General features: G+C 42.4%; 1 long non-coding RNA gene across 1 annotated transcript in view; it reads right to left on the reverse strand.

The window, feature by feature from the left end:
- Positions 1-3,230: 3,230 nt before the first annotated feature.
- The window catches only part of LOC146058820 (uncharacterized), a 48,659-nt gene continuing 38,624 nt past the window's right edge, over positions 3,231-13,265 (reverse strand). Inside the window, exons 4-5 of the long non-coding RNA XR_014469974.1 lie at positions 7,159-7,249; positions 3,231-3,388 (exon numbers count right to left, since the gene is read on the reverse strand). This is a non-coding gene — a long non-coding RNA (uncharacterized LOC146058820). The remainder of the gene's footprint in view (positions 3,389-7,158; positions 7,250-13,265) is intronic.

The following is a 13,265-nucleotide window of genomic DNA, read 5'->3' on the forward strand; positions in this document are numbered from 1 at the left end:
TCTCGATTACACAGCAGTAAAAGTTCATAAGCATAGGCCTAGATAGGCAAGCTGCTGGTAATCTTCGCAGAAAGGGGTTGCTGAGCCTTTCCAACTGCCATAGCGGTATGTGTGGACCAGGACAGAGCTTCCGAGAACTTAATACCCAAAAATGTAGTATTAGTAGCTCTCTACACCTCTTCACCATTTAAAACCAGCGGATTGATAGTCGAACTTCTAGATCTTCTCAAATCAATAACCACCTTGTTAGTCTTTTTACCATTTAGGAGTAGGTTATTAACCTCACCCCATTTAATTAATTGCTGCACCTCCGACCTATAGCTATCAGCCTTTCCCCCACTGATCAAATCCACCACTGTAGTATTGTCAGCAAATTTGATAATGATGTTGGACTTTGAAAAACAATTTGAAGTGTACAAAGAGTACAAAAAAAGGACTCAGAACCCTCACACCCTTGAGGGACACCTACTGTATGTGTGGGACAAGTTCTGACGAGGAAGAATAACCCAACCTAACTGAGGTTATTATAGTAGGTACAGCTATGTTCACTGTGACGGACAGTGGTTCTTGTGGATCAAAGCTTTGAGAGAAGTATGGTTCTATATAGAGCACCAAACACTGAGTGTACACTATTGCTGCTTTCAGACCGCATCTCTGGCTTTGACCCTGTATTTGGAAACGTTTCCAAAAACGGGTCTGCCAGATAAAACCCCTTTCACACCGCAGCACTTAAACGGTATATTACCGTTTAAGTGCCGATTTTTTGACACTGGCAGACCCGTTTTTGGAAACTTTCCAAATACAGGGTCAAAGCCAGTGCAGCCTTCAGCCCTCCCCTCCGTGCAGCTCCCCCCTCCCCCCCCCTCGCGCGTGTCGACCGAGAGCGTGTCGACGCCCCCCGCGCATGTCGACGCCCCCGCACATGTTGACGCCCCCCGCGCGTGTCGACGCCCCCCCCCCCCCCCGCGTGTAGGCGCCCCCCCGTGTCGACTTACCCCGTGCCGGTACCTCCGTTGTGGATCCCGGCACTGCAGCTCAGTATGCTCGGAAAGCACTTATGAAAAAAGTGTCTTCCAGAAAATGGCTGCCCCATAGGAAAACCTGTTTAAAAAAACTGTCTTTCGTATGGGGGCAGCCATTTTCTGAAAGACACTTTTTTCATAAGTGCTTTCCGAGCATACTGAGCTGCAGTGCCGGGAACCACAACGGAGATACCGGCACGGGGTAAGTCGACACGGGGGGGGGGGGGGGCGCCGACACACGGGGGGGGCGCCGACATGCGCGCGGGGGGTGTCGACGCGCGCGCGCGGGGGGGGGCTCCAGTGCTGTGAATACTTAATGAGCGCTCATTAAGTATTCACTGTGCTGAATTTAGGACCCAGCTCATTGGCTGGGTCCTAAATACCGTTTCAGAACCGATTTTGAGCCTAAAATACCGGTTCTGAAACGGGTAGGACCCTGCATTTTAACCAGTTAGAAAAAACTTTTTTTCTAACCGGTTAAGTGGTCCTGCACCTTTCAGACCGCACACATTACCGTTTTAAAACGGTAAAAAAACGGCAATATACCGTTTTTAAAGTGCGGTCTGAAAGGGGCATCAGTTACTTGTACAGTAGGTAGTGGTGCAGGATGGTGAACAGCTTCATGCAGGTAATGGCTGGGGTCTCTCTAAGCAGGTGGGATCAGTCTCCTGCCACTACACCTCCATAAAGTCTCTTTAATCAAACCTCCCAACATGACCCATTCCAGGAGGGGCAGATTGCTCTATTCCTGGGCTTCCCTCTTAATTTTTGATTGCCATCACCTGTTTTGAACAGGTTAATTAATATGAAAGGTAGTTGAACACGAGTGATGGTAATCATAAGTTAAAGGGAAGTCAGGAATATAGCAATCTGTCCCTCCCGGAGAGGGTCATATTGGGAGGTATGCTGAAAGTATGAAAAAAGGATCTACAGATAACTACAATCACAATGCATACATTGAATAATGCAACAGCCTTATTAGCGGTATTCCTAAGAAAAGACTCTCACCACTATATCCATTTTAAATGCAGCTGTGTGGCTGATCTTATCTAGATGTTCAACATCTGCTGATCCACTCTGTCAGTCCCTCCATTGGTTGCTTGTATTTTACCATATTCATTATAAAACGCTTCCACTCACATTTAAGGCCATTAACCTAACTACAACATCTCTTTGCTTATATCAAAATATATCCCCACCAGACCTTTCCGCTCTGCACAAGATCTGCAGATGTCATCCACACTCATTACTAGATCCCATTCATAATTGCAGGATATTTGTTGGTAAGCACCAAGCCTATGGAATGAACATGCGGTGAGGTAAATGGCTCAAGAGTCCCTGGCAAGTACCAGAGCCAGATAGGCAAACATTGTATGAGCCATGGGGTACATACCAGCATTATACACATTTGCAGCAGTGTGTATTGCTGGAGATTCACTGAGTTTTGATAAGAGATGTGTAGAAAAGGTAGCTAGGTGAGGTACTGCCTCACCTGCCATAGGCTTTTTACTCCATCGTTTTGACTATAAAAATTATTCGAATAATAAAAATAAGAATTTTTTTATAAATTATTTGTATTTTTGTCCTACTTTATCAATTCAAAGCACCAGCATATGCGCTAGTATGACAGGAAAGGCTGTGCCTCACCTGCCTCACCCCGCCGCACGCCCGGCCCTTCCTCACAAATTAAGACTTACCTTTAACCTCCAAACTTTCAAGCGTTCTCTGTATAACTCACCTCATAAGGCAAGTCTATCATATTCCAAAACCCCCACATAACCTCCATTAGCATTCATATCTAATTCCATCAGGAATGTCTTGAAATCTGGTGGAGCTGCCATGCTATGGAATTATATCCTTATGTAGACCGCCTATTATTCTTATAGATTGTAAGTTTGTGAGCAGGGCCCTCCTACCTCTATGTCGGCTTATTACTACCAAGTTGTTTTATCTCTGTTTCCTATTGTAAAGTGCAATATAATTTGCTGCACTATATAAGAAACTAAATAAATAACATGCTAGAAGACAGTACACCAGACTGGATGACAGACTTCCCTTGGTCCTAATGACCAGCATGTATGCATCAAACAAATGAAAACCACACAATGCTGTGTTAGTTATGTTCATGTTTTATAGATCAAATTATCAGAATCAAAACATTTCCAAATTTGTTACAGAACAATCATATAGAAATGTATGTATATAATTATTAAAAATGGCCGATTTAACCTGGGAATACGTGCTTAGCCAAAGATATCACTTTTTTTAAGGCCTCAGCTATTCCTCTCTCATCCCTCATTTCTCCATTGGCAGCGAGGTCCTGCTGTATCTCTCTTTCTTGATTCTCATGGTTGCTTTCATCCTCCCTACACCAAAGAGAAAAATGGTAATGTCAGCAAATACAATAATAGTAAATCAAAAAGTAATCCATGATTAGTGATTTCAGAGAGAAATTATTTTATAGTGAAGTGGCTCTTGTATCACCAGACACTGAACAACCCCCTTAGACTTTTAAAGTTACACATTTGATGATAAGCAGTGAGCCACAATAACCACCCTACTAGCACAGCACTACAGTACATAGTCACAGTCATATCCATCCTCAACAGAAATGAGCTACAGTATTTGTCATTATTCACTCAGAACTCACAATTAGACCCATTGCAGCTCATTACATCCTCTGTGAATCTAATGGTAATTTATTTTCCAACTTATTTATTACCCATTTCACCCAGGTATGGCTCATTAGGTTGACAAGGTCTAGGTCAACAATATCTATGTCAACATATATCTGTCAACACAAAAAGATAGACATGCACATGATTGACACTGAAAAAAAAGTCAACACAAGCAACATGTGGACATATGTAAATGTCAACACCTGAGAGCACCCCAATTAGTGTACAGCATCATCTATCATGATTTACTTCAGTTGCCTCACGTCATTATTGCTGCTCTTGGCACTCGCTACCGTAACTTATCATAGTCCACGTGTGGAACAGGTGGAAAATTGCAAAACATTGAAAAAAAATCATAAAAGTATCCTGTAAAACGTTTCATGTGTTGACCATTACCATTCGGCATTGTTGCCTTTTTGGCCTTATCCATATATACAGATGTAGCTATGCTCATTGTGGCTCTGATGCGGCCATGTTCACCCATCTGGTATGCCTAATTGCAGCCATGACTCAGCACGTCAGGATATGGCAGAGTGCAGCTAATGTTAGGTTAAAGGCCTTGGGTGTGCACATGCATCTCAGCATACGTGTCGCACCTGTGCCATGTCGGAGCCACGATGCGTATGGTTAATGTACATACAGTATATATGTCAACAATATGGTTTGGAACTATTGACTGTCAACCAAGACCTTGTCTATCTGACACCCTCTGCCTCCCTCCCATATTATATTTTCCAATCCATACTTAAAATGTTACCTAAGATATTGGCTGAGTGGTAATTATGCATTTCTAGTAGCATTAAATTCCTAATATAGTATTAAAGCCACGTTTTTAATGGAAGCTTGCATATTGACTGACACTGAACAGGCCTGGATTTCCCACAATGTGCCTGCATAGGACCCAGGTGGTCCCAAATAGCACCTTCATATTCTGTCCATGATCCATCACAGAGGCTGGCTGCTATATAAATGTTTTACAAAGGCTGAGTAATGTGGATCAGACTAATATTACTATAACACATATACTGGCACTGAGCTCCATTACTGTGCCTCTAAAAAACATCCCCAGAGAAGCGCTGTAGATATGTCTTGTGATATCATGATGTCTTGTGGACCCACCATGCGCTACCAGAGTCCCACAGCCTGCATTGCATTAGATGTCTGGCAGCCATCCAGCCAGTCCAAATCCCAGCATAGAAGCAGTTTCCACTACCAGCATGGCAGGACTGGTTCACCTGGAACATGAGACATTTCCTGCTGGATCGGCCTCTGATCTCTGCACACTACACAGCAGTTGGATGTCATCAGGTAAACTCTCCTTACAAATACAAGTTGGAGAGTTTCCCTGGAGGTGTGTGCCCCTTATATATAGTTGCCAACCCATGGTCTCTATTTGTCTTAGAATGAGCATGAGAAGATCTTACAATCGGTACTTATGTACTATCTGGGAGCCCGATTTTTTGAATGTATGCCTTAACTTAAGGCATACAATCAACGCGATGCGACGCGATAATCGCATCGCATCGCATGCGACCAAATCGTGTGCGATGCGATGGACCCGATTTTTCCATAGGATTCAATGTTAAAATGGTCTGAGTCCATTTTAACATAGAATTCAATGGGAAAAAGGGGTCCTGTTCCTTGCCCCACTATCCAAGTGGGTATGGAGTTGGATATAAATCTGTGGCGAGCGTAGCGAGCCACCGAGCCAGAAGCGTGGCAAGCGTAGCGAGCCCCGCGAGGGGACATAGAATACTTTTTAAAAAATCTGTGTCCCCTTGCGGGGCTCGCACTGCTCGCCACGCTTCGGCTCGGTGGCTCGCTACGCTCGCCACAGGTTTATATCCAACTCCATGCCCACTTGGATAGTGGGGCAAGGAACAGGACCCCTTTTTCCCATTGAATTCTATGTTAAAATGGACTCAGACCATTTTAACATTGAATCCTATGGAAAAATCGGGTCCATCGTATCGCATCGCATCGCATCCGATTTGGTCGCATGCGATGCGATGCGATGTGCCCGATCCGACCCGATTTCTAAATCGGGCGCCCAGATACTACATAAGTACCTTACAATCTTCTCTTTGTGCTTGCTTTTTTACATTACCCCAGAAGCTGTGCAAATGAATTACTCACTGGGTTGTATACCAATACAATATACTGTAAGGCAGGCATGTCCAAACTGTGGCCCTCCAGCTGTTGTAAAACTACACATCCCAGCATGCCTTGCCATAGTTTTAGCATTCCCTAACAGCAAAACTGTAGCAAGGCATGATGGGACTTGTAGTTTCACAGCAGCTGGAGGGCCATAGTTTGGACATGCCTGCTGGAAGGTGTTTGTTATCTCTGTTGGTATCATGTGATCCAAACCTACAGCATATGAAATACCATGATTGGTAACCTTCTATAATTGTTTTTAATTCAGGGTTGCCATCCCTCCCGGAATGTCCGCGAGGGTCCCGGAAATTGGGTCCCCCTCCCGGCCCCCCGGAAAGGACGGCAACCCTCCCGCATTGTCCTACCTCTCCGGCGGAGAGGGGGTCCATGGGGGGTTCCGTGGGTCAAATGACGCGATCGCATCACTTAAACCCTGCTCCCCGCAGTGCAATGCATAAAATACCGGCATTGCACAACAGGGGGCGTGGCTAAAAGGACGTGATCGCTCTAGCCACGCCCCTAAACGGCTCATCACAACCGTGGCTCCGCCCTTTTCCCTCCCGGCTTTAGGCCCGCCTCCTGCCATACTGAGCTGGCTACTCTCTCCCAGAGAGAGCAGCCAGAAAGTCGGCAACTATGTTTTAATTAGGAAGTAGATTGTTGTAAATTAATGGGCATATTTTGCTGCTATATTGCAAATGGCACCACTACTGAAGTAATGTGAAGAGGTACATGGTCAATATAATATAATGTGCTACCCGACAGTGTAATGTGATGTGCACCTTTACTGGTGTAATATATGTAGAATATCACATATATCAGCAGCTGGTGTAATATATATTATGCTTTCTCTGTCTGGTAAAAGTGTTTTTATTCCTGTTAGTGGCCTATATGGTGTTTTTTCCTATTGGGCAAATTGTTTTCTATTTATTTCTGTTGGGGACAATTTTTTATTTACCATTGTGGTTTCTTTGCTTTTCTGTAATATAAGGCAGTCCTATGCACTCCTCATCTACCACAAAAATAAATCCTACAGCAGTGAATCTCAAACTATGTGCCTAGGCATCCTGGGGTGCTGCAATGCTATTGCAGGGGTGCCTCAGTTTGGTGGTCCAGGACCAAATCAAATTGTTTATGTTCAAAGTAATAGGAAAACTCAGTGCTAGTACTGTGTATGACTAAATATACAATAGTTGTGTAAGAAGTAGCAGCATGATGTCAACAAAATTATCTGAGCTTAAATGAAAATAAATGACATTTTTATAAATAAATAAGAACTGTTCAGTAATTTTATGACTTACTTTTCTGCTTTCCCAAGTTTTACAAGGCAGACAAGGGCCACAGCTGTCACCAGTATTACCAATTTGGGCATCATCTTGAGAGTCTAAGAAGCTGTTCAATAACATACATTACAATTACTTTGTGTTTGCAGACATACATTACAAGTTGTATCATCTTATACTTTAATGATATAATAGTTTGTGGACTTTGCAGTTTGATTTTAAAATGTAGAAAATCTGAAAAGAAGAAAAAACTTACATACGCTGGAGAAATGTAAGAAGCGATAATAAGGGAGAAGTGATAAAGTGCCTGTGAATTTATCACTGGCCAATCAGCTCCCAACTGTTAAGATACAGGCTGGGTTTGAAAAGTGGCAGTTAGCAACTGATTGGCCGGTGATAAAGCAACAGGTACTTTATCATTTCTCCCTTATCACTGGTTCATTGTGTGTAATGCAGTAAGCATTGTATTTTGCTTTTACTAACATTGTATGCATGAAGTAAATAACAAAATACTTTTATTAAGAGCTGTACTTTGTATTGATAGGATTTCTGGTATAAGATCTGGAGTCTTATTTGCAGATGAGTTGAGTGCCGCATGCCCTCAGCAGTGCTGCGAAGTATCAGGTATGTACAGTATCCCTAAGAGTTGTAGTGGGATAGAAGCCCATAGGTTTTCTAGAGAGTAACACCATACAGATGGAACCATGTTATTCAAGCAGCTAACAGTGTCATTCATCGCGCTATGGTGTGAATGAGGCGCGCATGTGTGTGAGATGCTAGCGCACCCATTTGTGGCAATGGACATGAGAACATGTGAGAAGCTTGCACGATCCTGTCCTGGTGAGAGGCACGCCTCGGTGCATCGGCTTAGCAAACAACTGTGGCTCCAACTGTTAGTTGCACAATTAATCCAATCCTTGGAATCTATCATATTCCAGTTCTTGGCCAAATCTCTGAAAACTGCACTTTTCAAAGGCTTGGAAACATATTTTATGAAATTTAAGAAGACTCTAGACCAGTGGAGGAAGTTCGTCCCAGCTGCCCGGAGGCAAGATGAATATTGGTGCCCCCCCCCCCCAAAAAAAATAAATATATTATTCAAAATATATATACAGGTAGTCTGTTATGAAATATATTTTATATACTGTATATACATATACATATATAAAAATACAACTTTGTAAATTTATAGGAATTATCATTCATGTGTTTCGTGTCGTATACAGCCAATCCTGTTCATATGGGGATCAGTAAATATTTTAGTTGTAAAAGAGAGCGCCACACAACTGGAAGAATTCTTCCAGTTGTATGGCGCTCTCTTTTACAACTACAGAGCTCTATATTTATATATGTACACTTGATTAAATTGCTCTGTAACCGTAAAATATTTACTAGATCTTTATAAAGCAATTTCCAGGATTGCATTTGGGAGCAGACCTATATTATATTATTTTATAGTGTAATTTACTTTTATTTTGTTGGAACAAAGTCTATACCTTTGCGCCTGATAGTTTTTGTTTCATATGGGGATCGACTGTATATAGGGTGAGGAATCAGTCCCAAGAAAAACTAAATGATAATGCCACTGTAAAAAGAAGGGCAACTAAATGTGGTGCAAGGTCTACACCACAAAACTTACCAGGAAAGATTAAAAGATCTTAACATCTATAGTTTGTAGCAGAGAAGGGAAAGTGGCACACAATAGAATATTTCAAATGTATATAGGATTTTAAAAAATATAGTTGGGAGACAAATGTTAAAACACAAGGACACATTGTAGAACTGTAAGGAGGGAGGTTCAAAGGAAACATTACTTTACAGAAAGGATAGTAGATAGCTGGAATAGATTCCCATCAGAGGTGCTAAGGCTAAGACAACAGCAATTTAAAGTTGCTTTAATACAAAGAATAGCCTCATAAAGGCCCTTATTCTGAATCGTGCGGTACGGCCCGCGTGCGGCCGTACCGCCGATGTTTTCAGTCTGCACATGCGCAGAGGTCAATCTGCGCATGTGCAGCCCAATTCGCCGCAGACGTAGTTCGTCCGCCGCAAAGGGGGCGTATAGGGGCGTGAGGGGCTTCATACCCTCATTTCCCTATGCATACGCCCCGCGTTTCATGGGCGTTCCCATGCAAACGCGGGGCGTATGCATGCTAATGAGGGTATGACGCCAGTGATGGGGGCGGGAAGCTGACGTCGCCGGATGTCAGCTCTCAGCCCCCATACAAGCTATCACACGGACGATTGTCCGTGTGGTCTCAGCTTGCGGGACCTGGTGGGGCGTGCGGCCCTGCCTTCGATGGTCGCCGACCATCGAATGCAGGGGGCAGCTCCCACCATGGTGGAGGCGTACGCCCCACCATTTTCTTGCGGATCGCCAGCCGTCCGTGTACGGACGGCCGTGGCGATCCGTATCGTGGGCGGGGATTGGTTTGTGCGGCCGGAGCACCGTGTGCGGCTCCGGCCGCACAGATCTGAATAAGGGCCAAAGAACTAAAGGGTTGATTTATTAAACTTGGTGAAGTGATAAACTGTCTGGTTTTTATCACCGGCCAATCAGCTCCTACCTGTGAAGTTCCAGGCTTGGTTTGAAAAATTACAAGTAGGAGCTGATTGGCCGGTGAGAAAAAACAGACAGTTTATCGCTTCACCAAGCTTAATAAATCTACCCCTCAGGGGCAGAATTATTAAGCTCGGTGAAGTGATAATGTGGCTGGTACTTTATCACCGGCCAATCAGCTCCTGACTATTAAGTTACAGGCTTGGTTTGAAAAATCACAGGTTGGAACTGATTGGCCGGTGATAAAAAAACAGACACTTTATCACTTCACAGAGCTTAATAAATCTGCCCCTCTGTTCTGTATCAAACAGTATTGAGGCTACCAAAAGATAAAAATGACTTCATGTGCCAAGTGGTTCTTTTCTCCTTACAATTTCTATGTTTCTATGACTACCCCCACTTGAAGTAACATTTGGTCCTTGGACCAGTCCTTTTCTCTCTCCATACATATGGTTTAGGTGAGCTAATGATCACAGTTGACTTCTAATGTCATCTGTATGCTGATATCATCTGGTAGCCGCGACCATGTTCCCGAAGCCCCGGCTACATTAGTAAAGACACTGACTTGATTATAAGCCAAGGGGGGCTTTTTCAACAAACAAAGCACTGAATACCTCAACTTATACTCCAGTATATATGGTACTTTGTTTTCTAAAGAGATCTATTGTTCATTAGTACTTTAAAGTCTGCATTATTGCTGCATTATAGAAACAGCTCTTCTTGAGACTGCTCAGTATTTTCCCCAGCCTTGGGGATCACTATGTTACCAAATTTTGCCAGTCACTGACTTTTTTATATTAATTTCACAAGGTAAGGTCTTAGCTTTACATTAGATTTTTTTTTTTGCTTCAATAAATAAATGAATATACTGTATACTGGAAAATAAAATACTCATAGAAGAATAAAGATTTTTCAGTATTTGAAAAACAAAGATCTGTAAGAATATGAGCCATACTCACTTGTCTTTGTTGAAGTTAGCACAATCTTATTTTTACCCCAGGAGTGACAAATATACAGAATGTCAGCTTTTTATATTGTTGAGCTGAGAGTTATTCAACCTTTGGCTATTTGAGATAAACATGGCGTACACATCACATGCTGCTGGTGTGACACCAACATTGTAATATAAGCTTGTGATTTAACAGTTACAGTGAGAACCTGAGCCCCATCCGGTTCTCACAGGATATTGTTGTGTACTCTATGTACAGATGGAGCCTTCCTCATCTTTGCAGTTTCTCCAACTAAATAGAGGTTTTGTCCCCCCAGAATTTGTGCACAGACAAGCGCGTTAAGGTGCGTTGAAGCATGATAATATACACAGCATGCAATTCACATCTTCACAACTGGGTGGCTAATGACACAGCATGCAATTCACATCTTCACAACTGGGTGGCTAATGATGCTGCACTAATACAGTACTGCAGAGTCAATAGTGGTGAATGGATCTACAGTACTGTACATTACAAGCTCTGACAAATGACCAGTGACAACTGTAATGTTACTGTATACTGTACACCCAGACAATGGTCAGATAGAGAGAGATAATAAAAAAAAAAAAAAAATCAATAAATTAAAATAATGTATAGAGGTGCAAACAAACATGTTAAAGCAATGGTTCTCGGACATTTGGTTTATATGTGCGTTCAGTCCCATAGCCAGTATAGCATAACCAAAACCATCAGACCTTCATTTACATACTGTTTTGTTAATTTATTGACTGTAAGCGGGCTTCCTTTTCTGTGAAAACAGCAGTTACCCAGGGGAGGGAGAAGGGGGAGAGAGGGTAACCAGTAAAGTTTAGAGCCACTATCAAAAATATTCTCTGTCAGCACCTAAAAGACACCAATAAATTAATAAATAAAAATAGTGCATACAAATGCAAACCAATGTGTTAAAGAAATGGTCAATTGACATTAGGTATATGTGAGTGTCCAAGTCCTGTAGCTAGTAATTTTAGTATCCATGTAGGGATGCCATCGACCATTGATGATTCAAAATCATCGATGGTTTATGCCCGATGTCAAATACTTTTGCCATCGATGGGGGAGAACCAGATGGTTTCCCTACATCGATGGCACAGCAAAACCAATGTTTTACCTTTTTTTTTTCAAAGTAGCGGGACACAGAGCATAGTTCCGCCCCCGACATCCAAGAAGCCACTCCCACATGTTTTGATTGGACCATTTATATATAAAACTATCAATGGTCACCCATTGTATAGTTTTACACTATCGATGGCCAGTTGCACTTTTGCCATCAATGGCAACTATTGATGGCAAAGGCACTGATGGCCATCCCTATATCCATGCAGCTTCTTGTTTATATAGATCCATAAAAGTCACCTCTGTGACTTGTGGGTACGACATGTTCTAAACTGATTAGGGTAAGGCCCTTGGGGTCACTGCCATGTATTTCAGTGAAATGTTTAGGGACACTATGGTTTGTGCATTTATTTAAAATATTTCTCCATGGAAACTAAAATTACAGTCGCTTGAACCCCAAGGCCTGAATGAAACAATTGACCTTGAGTTCATGTGAAGAATGTAGCGGTTTAAGTAATCTTTCAGCCAGTCTCCGATTGTCTTCATGAGCCTCTCTTTTCACTATATAACAGTATCAACTCCTTCCTTCCCCCTGGGAAATGTTGTATTGTCTGTGTGTTTTGTGTGTACATGCATGTACATGCCTTTGTGTGTGCATGTATGTAGACACCCATATATATATCCTGTGTAAATTCCATCAGTGATTTATCCCTCTGTCTACATGGATTCGGTCAGTGCGGGGGGCGTGCGTACTGTACGTTAGAGCAAAGTTTTCCAGCTGCAAATATAGGTAGCCTTGCAAGCATATCTGAATTACCCCCTAAATACTGTAGAAGCTTGAGGTACCTACCGAATGGTAGGTCCCAATCATGCTTTTCCTGAGACAATGCCCATTTTTATCATTTGTTTATGGTTCTATTTAAAGTGTTCCACCAGGCAATATCTCTGGGGATAGTAAGTAGACATAGAAATACGATTCACCCCTAACAAGCGAAAAAGATTCTTCATTAGTTTAGAGACATAAGTGGTACCCTGATGATCAGGACTTCTGTTTAGATTCCCAACTGGGTCTATAAGAATAGTAATTCTTTGGCAATACTACATGACTTCATATTACGTAGTGTAATGGCCTCTGGGTATCGGGTGGCATAGTCAACCACTACTAATATTTACTAATGCCCACAAGCAGATTTATCCACTGTACCTATCAAATTCATCAAGGGGAGCAAAGGGTTCCCATAATTCTGTCTGGTATTCTGTCTTTTGAAACTCTGGACATTCTTGACAATATTTCTTTAATGCCAGGCTAAAAGAACTTTAATTGTATACGATGAAGAGCTTTCTCCTCTCACAAATGAGCACCCCACAGATGAGTGTGAGCCACCCTCAATACCATCTGCTCATGTTTCCTGGGAACCAACAACTGTTCTACCCTTTTACCTTGCACATAAGCAATATGGTACAGTAAATAATTTTTCACAGCAAAATATGACACTTACAGTATACCCCTTTCACACCGCACT

This window comes from Crinia signifera, chromosome 2 (genome assembly GCF_055691185.1).
Source record: "Crinia signifera chromosome 2, ASM5569118v1, whole genome shotgun sequence".
In the NCBI taxonomy this organism is placed as follows: Eukaryota; Metazoa; Chordata; class Amphibia; order Anura; family Myobatrachidae; genus Crinia; species Crinia signifera.